The following is a 12381-nucleotide window of genomic DNA, read 5'->3' on the forward strand; positions in this document are numbered from 1 at the left end:
AATTTTTTACAGTGTATATATATACACGTTTATCAAACAATAACTAAGGAAAATGATAGGAAGAAAGTATACATTTTATGGATTTTGCAAAAATTTGAATTTCGAAATGTTACATTCTTATCCTTTTTATCTTTTCATAGTAAGATTTTACGGTTCATTTTTATTCCATGTTAAAAAAAAAGGGTCTATGACTCTTTGATGCGATAAAATAACTCATTTTAAGAAAATTTCATGCATAATTCTGAATAACTAAATTTAATTTCATGCGTTGGAAAATCTGATTTTGGAATTTTTTTTTTGTTAACAATAATTGTTTATTTATCATAAACATTAAGCTATTCGTATTAAGCCACTCATTTAATTTTTAATTTCTGTATAAAAAGTTGCAAATTTAATTAAAATTAATCAAAACACTTTCCATATCGTTAAATAAAATTCAGTTCTATTCATCATAAAATATCTTTTATTTGTTTTACATAAATTACCTTTATTGTTTAATTTTAATAAAAGATCACAATATACAATGTTAATCCTTATCAAGAATAATCATACCTTAACGTAATTCTAAATCTCACTCTTCTAATACTTAGAATCAATATAAAACTTATTATTAAGTGTATATTAAAACTTGTATCATACAAAATTTATAAGCGAATTTTAAAGGTTACTATCATAGTCTCACTTTCAACCAAAAGCTTAAAATAAACTAATGCTTAAAAGACCACATAAATCTACTTATGAATATCTAAAAAGGCATTTTCAGACTTCCTAAAGGTATTTATCGTTATTTGGGGAAGGATAATGCAATATTAATAAATAGATGTAACTCAAATAAGGTACTAATGCATTACAACAAATTTGGTGACTAGTTTGGAAGGTAGAGTTCACTTTAAGTATTATCATACTTTCAGGTTTCTATGGAAATTAAACATTAAATAAAATCTCCCTTCTCAAAAGAAAATGTTATAAACTCAGAAGAATGAATAAAGTGTAATTTATATTTTAAATTTTTTTTATACGCAAGTGTATGTATGGAAACATGAATTAAAATCTTGAATCTTCAAGCTTGAAAAGTTTTATTTTTATCCTTTTTATCCTTTCAGAATAAAATTTCATACTTCCTTTTTATTTGATGTTCAAATAACTAAATTCAGTTCTATTCATCATAAAATATCTTTTATTTGTTTTACGAAAATTACCTTTATTGTTTAATTTTAAAAAAAAGAAGAAAAAAAGTTGACAACATTAATCAATTTCAAGGATTACCATACCTCAATATAACTGTGTAAAAATTAGACAACAATGCACTTAATAGAATTAGGTTATCTATTCTATATCCTACTATTTTAATACTTGGAAACAGTTCAAAATATCTAATTAAGTGTATGTTAAAATTTGTATCAGATAAACTTAATAAGTGAATTTCAAAGATGCTATCATAGACTCGCTTTCAACCAAAAGCTTAAAATAAACTAATGCTTAAAAGATCACATAAATCTACTTATGAATATCTGAAGAAGCATTTGCAGATTTCCTGAAGGAATTTATCGTTGTTTGGGGGAAGATAATGCAATATTAATAACTAGATGTTTCTCTAATGAGGCACTAATGCTCGCAACAAGTTTGGTGACTAGTTTAGAAGGTAGATTTCACTTTAAGTACTCTCATACTTTTAAGTTTCCACGAAAAGCAAACATTAAATAAAATTACCCTCTTTAAAAGAAACTGTCACATACTTAAAAATGTGAGTAAAGTATAGTTTGCAATTTAATTTGTTATAAAAACGAAGTTTAAGGAAGCATGAATTGAAAGCTTAAATCTTCAAAATTTTAAATCTTGAAAAGCTACACATTTTTCTTTTTAGACTTTCAGAATAAAATCTCATACTGCATGTTAAAAAGAGTATCTGAGTATTTAAAGAGTAAAAATAACTTATTTTAAGAATTTTCATATACTGTAAAAAATTACGGTGAAAAGTACCGGCACACAGGATGCCCATACTTTTCACTGTAAAATCCATTTCTACCGAAACATGTTATAGAACGAAAAAAATCTGATATACCTTAATTTTTACAGTAATAATTATCTTAAAATCACTGACACACTCTAATAAAATAAATACTACTGTAAAAATTACTGTATAATATTTTACGATAAAAATAGACTTCAGGAAGATGCACGCAAAGTGCCGGTATTTTATATCGTTATTTGATCCGGATTTTTTACAGTGTACAACTGAGTGACTAAATTCAGTTTCATGCGTTGAAAAATCTCAGTTCTTTTCTTTATTCGGATTTATAATTTATTTATTATAAACATTACGTTACTTTAATTATCTCTAATGATAAACTAATGCCTTATAACAAGTTCAATGCTGGATGGTAAATATCACTTTAAGTACTTTCATACTATCAGATTTCTTCAGAAATCAAACATTAAATAAAATAACCCTCATTAAAAGAAAATGCCACAAATTCAAGAGAATGCGTAAAGTATAGGTATGAGTTTGCATTTTAATTTTTTAATGCCCTTGTTCATAAATTCAAAAAAGTCAAATATTTTAGTTTAATTTCACTTCACACGCAATAAAATATTTAACTAAGGATAAAGGTTGTTGTAATGAATTAAAAAGCTAGCTTAGACAGATTTCATAAGATGAAAGTAATGCTAGCGTATTGGATTAAATTATATTATTTTTATGATTTAATTCGATTAAAGAGTATCTGTCTATGGTTGCTAGACAAAGAAATATGTGTCTTGCACTAAATTATGCTCACTAGAAAACTATAGATTCCTTAAAAAACATTTGTTTAATAGATCTTTATATTTTAAATTTCACATTTCGAGTGATCGGTTTGAAATAAGTTAATTAATTAATGCTTTCTAAACGCAGAAAAAAATATAAAAGCTCTGTTATAAATGGTGATAAAAGCTCTATGATTAGACACTGTAAAAAATTATGGTACAGTAAAAAGTACCGCATTCAGGGTGCCAGTACTTTTTACCGAAAAATCCATTTTGAGCGTGAAATTTTACAGGACAAAAAATGTGATACACCGTAATTTTTACAGTAATATTTACTGCAAAATCACTGAATCATCGTAATTAAATAAATATTACAGAAAAAATTATTGTGTAAAATGATGTAATAATGGCAAAAATGGATTTTACGGATGCTGCACCCAAGGTGCCAGTACTTTTTACCGGAATTTTTAACAGTGTAATGTTAATGTTATGAATATTGGATGGTCACTATTCCAGATTTTTTTTCACATCATTTTCTGAAGAGATCCCAAAATCTCTTCTTTTCCCAAAAATTTATGTAATTTTAAAAGACAAAATGCAAAACTAGAACGGAATTAGTCAAATAGTTTTTGACAAATGAAAATTTTAAAGTACTACTTTTTTGAAGTTCTATTACTCAGAAACTACTCTTCAAACTTCCTTGAAATGTTACATTTTGTAATTTGAAATTACATGGTTTAAAATGATAAGAAATGTTTGGCATAAGTTTTTAAAATAAACTATATATAAATTCTTTATAATACTGCAGATGTAAGCATTAAGTTTTCGTAAAAATTTATTACTTTATGTTCCACTTTTCGTAATTTAACTAAGAAAAATAATTCGATCCAAGAAAAATAAAAAAAAATTAATTTATAATTTTACAAGCATTTACTTACGAAAAAATAACTATTGAACAATAACGTGTGAATAATATAATTTTAAATCAAATAATGCATTTATGCTTTATTGATTAATAAATTATTTCCTGAGAAAAAACTGCAAAACTTGAAACATTTTAATGGCTTATGATACAGCTTAAAATGGTATAGGTGATTTACTAATTTTTAAGTTGCTCAAATGAAAGCTATAAAGCTACTCTTCGTCATATTTCAGCTTTTCCTCGTCAAGAGTTAGGTACCGTATTTTGCAATGTTTCATTATGGGGCTTATGAGAGCCGTGACAATGATTTATGAGGATATAGCGTATAGTTGACAGACAAGAAAATCCAAAACAACCTCTAGAGCCACTTTAGAGTTTTGACAGGGAGAGTTGCGTCTAGAATAAGCAACCTTCATTTTCCTCTAAATAACTCTTCATCCATCTTTCTCGAAAGTTGGCGAGTAAAGCATTTACAACGCTTGCACAACTTATCAAAAGCATTTAAATCCACAGAAATTACTTTCAGAGTAAAATTTATAGCTCTCTTAAATTTTAGATAACTAATATTTGCGAAATCGACCAAATAAAAGAGAGTACACTGTTAGAAATTTCCAGGAAAAAATAGTTAAATATCAATTTATTTCATTGTTATTTAAACATATTCAAGCAAAGCAGTCAAATAGCTGTAAATAAGATGGTATTCAAACTGTTATCTGTGAGAAAAACCGTTTGTTAAATACTTTCTGATAATACGGTTAAACAAGCAGAAGTTTATCGCACTAACTAGGTCCACCTAATGAAGCCACTTAGTTCTTTGTATCTTAGTGCATATTATAGCTGAGAGGACTTATCTGTCAATTTCTTAACTGACAGAACTGGTTTTCAAGTACCAGCTTTTATGCCATTCCCTTCTACACATGAAGAATATCCAGTACTCTGCACTTCACAGTTTGTGACCCTGGACTATTGGAACACGAAACTCTTATTCCCGCGTAAATGGCTGCACCATAAAGCTGCTTAACTCAAAAAAGTTTAGTATTTTCATGCTAGTTGTAAATAGTTAAAAAACCGTTTTGTATTCATGGTTTTTTAACCATATTAGTTATAAACGGTTTCAATATCGTAAAGGAAAAAAATGTTCTTTACCGTAAACTGTACAGTTATTTGCATGGACAGACTGTTGCCATTTATTTTACAGTGATTTTAAAATGAAAATTTTTACAGTGTATAGATGATATTGTATTTAAACTTTTTAGCACTTGTATGTTGGCAATCTTATTTTAATAGCACTGGGCAATAATGAAATTGCTTTTTAAGGGGAAAATACAATCTTTTTTTACAGTATGTGTGCATAACCTAATATAAGGCGGTTCCAAGTCAGAGAGACATTCAGGAATTATAATTTTACTCCGCTTTTTTTTTTTTTTTCAGGCGTGTGAATAAAACCCGGTAATTTTTACATTTTGGTAAAATTAACTATAAAATATGCCTTTATAATATATGATAAAATTTGGTAATATTATCATGACCAAATTTGGTAATATTATCATGACCAAATTTGGTAATATTATCATACCTTAGAGCATTGCATAAGAATAATTTATCCGGTTAAATTTACTTTTCAGTTTTGCATTTTTTACTAAATGTATAGTAACAAAAACTATAATTTCAAAAACCAGAATTTCCGGTAAACCGTTACCATACGAACAAAAATATTATCAAATGAATGGTTATGAATAAGAATTGCGTTTTATTTACCAGAAATTACGTTTTATTTGCCGTGCAGTACGGTAATTTTACCAGAATATCTCCCTCCGTATCAAAAAAATTATGATTATTGTTAAGTGATTGCGACTAATAAATTATTACGTTAAAATTAGCAACCAGAATTATCCGCATTTTGACTGAAATAAAAAAAGGAAGGAAAAAAATTTTCCAATTTTTTTTTTTTTTTTTTTTTTTTTTTTTTTTTTTTTTTGTTAAATTATATTTATATAATTATATTTTTTTACAAATAATGCCATCAGATATAAATTTATACAAAACAATGCATGTAAGATGTTTCATCCTAAAGTCAATTAATCATAGAAGAAATAAAAAATAACTATACAATTAATTTTTATCTTTTAAAAAATGTCCTATGAGATATGTAACAGCTATGTGATAAATAAAGCATTTTCCCTTATCCAAACAAAACACTCGCGAAAAAGAAGATTGAAAATTTATTAATACCCGAAAATTTCAGAGTAAAAGAAAGAAAAAAAGTTTTTGCCACTAGGGGAATATGAAAATAGATATATTAATCTTATTTATGTCTTAGATTAGATAAAAAAAATTACTTTATTATTCATAATTATAATTTATAATCAAAATAAGATATTAGACTCAACTTTATTGTTTCAATATGATGTCATTTTTTATCGCATTAAAAGAACAATGAAATCCTGAAAAACATTCAGAAATAACAATTGGGTAAAGAAATAAAACAAAGAACTCGAATTCAATCAATTTAAATCATTTCATCATTGATTTCATCATATTGATTTCGTTTCAATAACACAAGAACTCGGCTATGCTGTAAACACATTTTTTTTTAAATATTGTTCATGCTTTATAAGTTAAACCTTAACTTTTAGGACATTTTTGCTTATTATACCCCCATTTTGGAAAAATAAAATTTCTTAAAAAATGCTACGTATCCTTTTTTTTTAAACAAATATTTTCAAGTAAATCAAATAAAAAATTTAAGTTGAATTTTACTTGAAATTTCTAAAATAATGTAAAAACAAGAATAAACCTTTTATATCATGTAATCTATTATCTATTTTAATCAAGTAATAAGTAATTAGAACAATTTAGCTTTTTTAAAAAACCCTAGTGATGTTTGCTATAACTCTATATATTTAAAAAATATTGATGTCTGAAATTGTGCCCGGTGAGTCTTTTATTATAATTTTCCGGAAATGCATCATGATCATCTAATACGAGGGTTGCTATTTATATTTCTGGCCTAATAATGAAAAAACAAATATGTAGGATCGAAATTGGTTTTATTGTTTTTCAAAATATTCTCCATGATGATCAATACACTTTTGCATGCGTTTGAGCCAATTTTCAAAGCATTTTTTCCAGTCCGATTGAGGTAACTCCAAAACATGCGTTTTGAATGCATCAACCGCTTCTTCGGGGGTCGAAAATCGTTGTCCACGTAATTTATTTTTGATGTGTGGGAATAAGAAGAAGTCATTGGGTGCCAAATCAGGGCTGTACGGCGGATGACCCATCAGTTCGATCTTTCGCTCCGTCAGAAATGCCTTTGTTTGAGTCGATGTGTGAGAGCTCGCATTGTCGCCTGTTCTTCTGCTTTTTTCGAATTTCTCCGATGACTTCTGGCAAGCAAATGGTCGTGTACCATTCAGAATTGACCGTCCTGCGTTGCTCTAGCGCCACTGTTGCCACATGACCGTTAATGCCGAAGAAACAGGCAATCATTTGCTTCGATGTGCTTCTTCCTCGAACAACTTTTGTTGGTTTTGCCTCGTCTTGGAAGACCCATACAGTTGTTTGCTATTTTGTTTCCGGCTCATATGCATAGATCCATGATTCGTCACCTGTGAAGATGTTATACACAACCTTTGATGTACCTTGAACGTATTTTTCCAACATTTCCTTGCACCAATCGACACGAGCCTTTTTTTTTAGCGTTTGTCAGATTATGCGGGATTCAACGCGAACAAATTTTTTTTACGCTCAAATGTTCATGCAATATTTTATTGATGCTAGTCATACTAATGTCCAAAGACGCCTCTATCTCACGTTACGTCACGTGACGATCTTGCTTTATCAGTTCACGCACAGCATCGATTTTTTCTGGCACAATAACGGATTTTGGACGACCTGCACGAGATTCGTCCTGGATCGAACATCGACCACGATTAAATTCGTTATACCAATTCTTTACAGTGCTGTAGGATGGCGCTTTATCGCTGAATAAAGAATTAAGTTCATCGAAGCATTCTTGTCTTGACAATCCACGTCGAAGGTTATGAAAAATAATGGCACGAAAATGTTCACGATTCAATTCCATTTTTTGAAAGAGAAGAACTTTTCAATTTACTGTCAACAACACAAATGAAGCTATAATGGTAAATCGTCTGCTGAATTTATGTTTAAAAATATCAAACTTTCGATTAAAATCGTCTGCGGTCGCCTAGCAACACTTACTGTTGCCAAGGCCAGAAATATAAATAGCAACCCTCGTATACTAAACTTTTAGCAAGTTCCACTGATATCGAGTTTCATAAGATATGGGGTATAAAGACAAACTATGTCCTTAAGGTTTTTTCTTCCAAGAAACTTTGTAAAAAATTTTACTATTTTTATTTGCAAGACAAAATATCTCTTTTGCTCTAAAAATAAATTTATTTAATATTTAAAAAAAACTCTACTTTGGTAGCTATTTTTAGTAAGTACACAAAAACTGGTTTTTCTGACCTGTAAATATAAAACTGGGTAAGTATAGAAATAAGCAAAAGTTACTCTTTTTCCCACTGAAATATTTATTTATAGCAAACTTAGTAATATTATGATCTTTCTACACTGAGGAATATACACAGACTTTAAAATTAAGGAATTTACTACATGGAATTCCTCGTAAATTAAATAAATTGATCAAATTCGAACACAGAAACCACAAATAAAGCATTTATCATATTCTTTTGCCATGCTACTGGCTTCATGTTAGACACTGTATCCAATCTTCGAAGACTTTCGACTTGGAGTATTGTGGAACATAACTACACGGTCTTGTCGACTAAGTACGGGTTTTATTCTTCAGAGCTATTTAATAGTAAAGAAGGCTTAGCATATTTTAAACTTAATATAAAAGCAGTTTTAACTATGGAAACAACTTTTTTCAATGGACGAAATGATTTAAAATCACCAAAAAGGGAATCAAACCTCCTATATGTAATCCTCACACTTGTAAATTCAATCGGTAAAACAATTATCAGTTATCCTTTTCTCCGAAAAACAACTATTTATATTATTTATTGATTAAGTTCGATTGTTTCAATGGACTTTTTTCAATGGACGAAGTGATTTGAAATCGTCAAAAAGGGAATCAAACCTCCTATATGTAATCCTTACACTTGCAAATTCAATCGGCAAAACAATTATCTGTTATCTTTTTCTCCGAAAAACAACTATTTATATTATTTATTGATTAAATTCCATTGTCTCAATGGACTTTTGATAATTTAATTGTATCAAAATAAATTATAATACAGTCATTGTAATTCAAAGAAAAGCATACAATACAAACGAAACAAAAATATGAAATCAATTTTTATAAAAGCATTTTTAGAATATACTTAGATACTTGATAACTAATGCTAGTTAAAGGCAGTATGAGTTTTGAAAGTACCAATATAAATTAAAGTACTGTGCAAATTTGTATCAATGGTATAAAGTTGGTTAAAATTTATTTTTGAAGTAATATTTCAAAATATATTTGTATTATCTCAAGTGTTTTTGAATGGTAATATTATTATCAAATTGTTATTATTATCAAATGGTACTGAATAGTAATGGTTCTCGATTTTAATTGTATCCAAGTACATTATACATCGTTGTAATTTAAAGAAAAATGTAGAACATAATTGAAACAAAAATATAAAAACAATTTCGAGAAACATACCTTTAAAATATTTTTTGTCTTCGAATTTTAGTTGAGAGAGTTGAATGTACTAAGAGAGTTGAATGTACTAAGTATTTCAACTGTGATTTTATAAACTAAAGCAGGATGAGAATTTATCGAAGATAGAAACGTTTTAAATTTGGTTAAACTCTACGCTTGAAAGAAGTCTTTCAAAAAATACTCATTAATCGTGAATTATCTTTTATAATAATATTCAAAAAATTTAATAAGAATAATGATGTCATAGTTGCATCGAAGTCAGAAAGCTAACTCAATTAAACAAGCTCAATATTTATAAATCAAAATTGATTACTAAACAAAGTCCGAGCTCATGTGTAAAACAAAAATGGTTAAATCAATCAAAATTCATAATCATCATTTCAAATTAATTACATTGAAAGTATAAATATATTTTAACAATGATTTTGTACAATACGCAATTAGTTCATTTCTATGCATTAAATTATTTATGATTCCGTGTAGCCCATTTCTAAACAAGGAAAAAAGTAGCCTGTTTGAAACAAAATATTGATTTTAATCCGCACTTCGATCAAAAAGTTAACTTCATCAGATAATCAACAGGTGTTTAAAAATTAAACTGCTTCTATTCAATAAGGAATGTCATTCAAAAGAAGTTGTTATTATTATTTGTTTAATAAAATGTTAAAATTATAATTATACCATAAAGAACTTATCAATAAAAACTATTAGAAATAGAAAAATTCTATTTAATATTTAAATAAAATTGTATAAATATTAAAAATTCACTGTAAAAGAAAAAAAAATTCATTCTATCTAATGTTCTCTTAAAATAAAAGATAGATACTTCTGCAGATTTTATATAAAAATAAAAATTGATAATCCAAACTTATTTTGAAAATTCTACGTATTTTATGTATCAGTAACTTAAGCGCATAAAAAACAAGAATAAATTTTAGTGTAAATAGAAAGTAATTTTAATTAACATGTTTATATAAAAAATATTTGAAGAATTATAATCATCCCACCTGCTCCACTCGTCCCATTTTTTTCTCCAATTAGGGTTTTATAAAATAAAAGTGTGCTAATATACTTATTCAATTTAGAAAACAATAAAAGAAATTACAAATTTTCAATTTTCAAATTTTCAAAAATTTTCAATTCAGTCTGAGATAACTGGCATTTGCCTTATTAAAACATTCTAATATTCAATAAAGGAATGTTATGATAGATGATCTGTATTATGTTTTAATTTAGTTTCATTCAAACTTAAATTTTATTTAAACACTATTTTTATTTTATTCATAATCTAGTATATTGAGACTATTTTATCCATATTTAATTTAAAGCACACAGAAATATTCTCAACTATTAATAATATTGTATATTTGCAGTTGTTATTTAATTTCGAAAAATATAATATTATCGACTTATAAGATAAAAATTTAAATAACAACCTTTATCCTTTATTAGTACTAATTTCATAAAAAAAATCCATTTTATTTTCATTCTTTAAAATCTTAAGCATTTTCAACCTCTTAATCTAATGAAATGCAATATAGCTTGAAAAATGAATTTATCAATCTTTCCAAATCTCAGAAAATTGAGCTAATTATTAATTTTAATGCAAATTTTTATTCGGGAATTTTTTGATGCAAAGAGATTTTTTTATCCGAACATAATTTATTCTATTTCATTCAATTCTTTCTGTATTACACAATTTGTCTATTACTTGTTTAAATTAATTTTAAAACAATGTTACAAACATTGTTAAATATATAATTTTAAACATAAATTTACCTGATAATTTAAAGCGAAACAATCAGCGCCGTCGTATTCGAGCAATAATATTGATTGCAATCCAGATGACAGTTGGCATGAAAATTAGTAAACACCTTTAAAAGCGATGTTTTGGGTCAAAGAACGGTGCGGCAGATGGTAGACTGCCGCATGATGAAAATTTCAATGATGAATCCTTCCGTTCGTAGGATGCAACCACGTGTGGATTGTCGCTGCTGCGAAGCGACGTCATCCTTTCAATTAGGGCTGCCGGATGAATCGAAGTTATGTGCAATGGCGCCAACCACTTCGCCAACAAACTGAGATCAGAGTTAGAATCATAGCTATAAACCATTATTTATCGAGCTTTTGAGATTAAGTACATTCGAAGGGATTGATACTTATAGTGAAGCTCTCATCTAATTAAATTAATGTTTAATCGAATTTATAGGTGAAATGCCTAAGCAATCATCATTTTTTATTTGCTGAATAATTTTGATATATCTAACAAAGAATAAAGGTATATTTGCAAAGTGTTCTTTAAATACTACCCTTACCAATTATAATCAGTTGCGCATTCATTATTAGCAGCCAAGAAATCAAAAAGCAGGAAGGTAAAATGCAATAATTCTCTCAAATATATCCCCAAATATCACTCTCTATGGTATGCAAAATATATTTCCTCGAGCAAATGATTAAAATAATCGAATTTAGGGCGCAATGAAGCTTTATCCTTCATCAAAACGTTAGATAAACAAAAATTCACCTTGGAAAGCTGAAATTGCAACTTTACACTCGATACGATTGTTATACAATTTAATGTTCAACTAAACAGCTAAAGCTTTAAGAATTTTGGCTCTAATTCGGAGAAAACAATACTGAATAATACTAAAATCAAGGAAACAATTTTAATGGAACCAGAATTATCCCACAGTAAATAGATTTTATAATATTTTTAATAATCAGCGTTGAACAGCCAACCCGAGTCTGAGTTTACGACCACCAGTGTTCAACTAGGTAGCCATGCAATTTCAAACCCAACCCAGAAGACAAGTGAATTCCTTGATCAAGCATTGCGAGAAACTATTGAGGGAAATAACCAGCATTTGCATTGAATGGAGAGGAAAACCACAAAATCCCCCCATGGTTAACCCAACAGCAAGGGGACTCCAACGTATGATACGTCAACCACTGAGAATATTTTACGTCAACACTGTGGTCTGTGTGAGGCGGGAATAGAATTCGCATCAACCAGCCA

General features: G+C 28.0%; 1 protein-coding gene across 1 annotated transcript in view; it reads right to left on the bottom strand.

The window, feature by feature from the left end:
• The window catches only part of LOC107448575 (LHFPL tetraspan subfamily member 2a protein), a 75035-nt gene extending 63661 nt beyond the window's left edge, over nt 1-11374 (bottom strand). Inside the window, exon 1 of the mRNA XM_016063831.4 lies at nt 11145-11374. The gene's annotated coding sequence lies outside the window, so the exon portion shown is untranslated. The remainder of the gene's footprint in view (nt 1-11144) is intronic.
• Between the last annotated feature and the right edge of the window lie 1007 nt (nt 11375-12381).

The sequence above is a fragment of the Parasteatoda tepidariorum genome, chromosome 11 (genome assembly GCF_982258835.1).
Source record: "Parasteatoda tepidariorum strain Cologne lab strain chromosome 11, Ptep-v5.0, whole genome shotgun sequence".
NCBI lineage: Eukaryota > Metazoa > Arthropoda > Arachnida > Araneae > Theridiidae > Parasteatoda > Parasteatoda tepidariorum.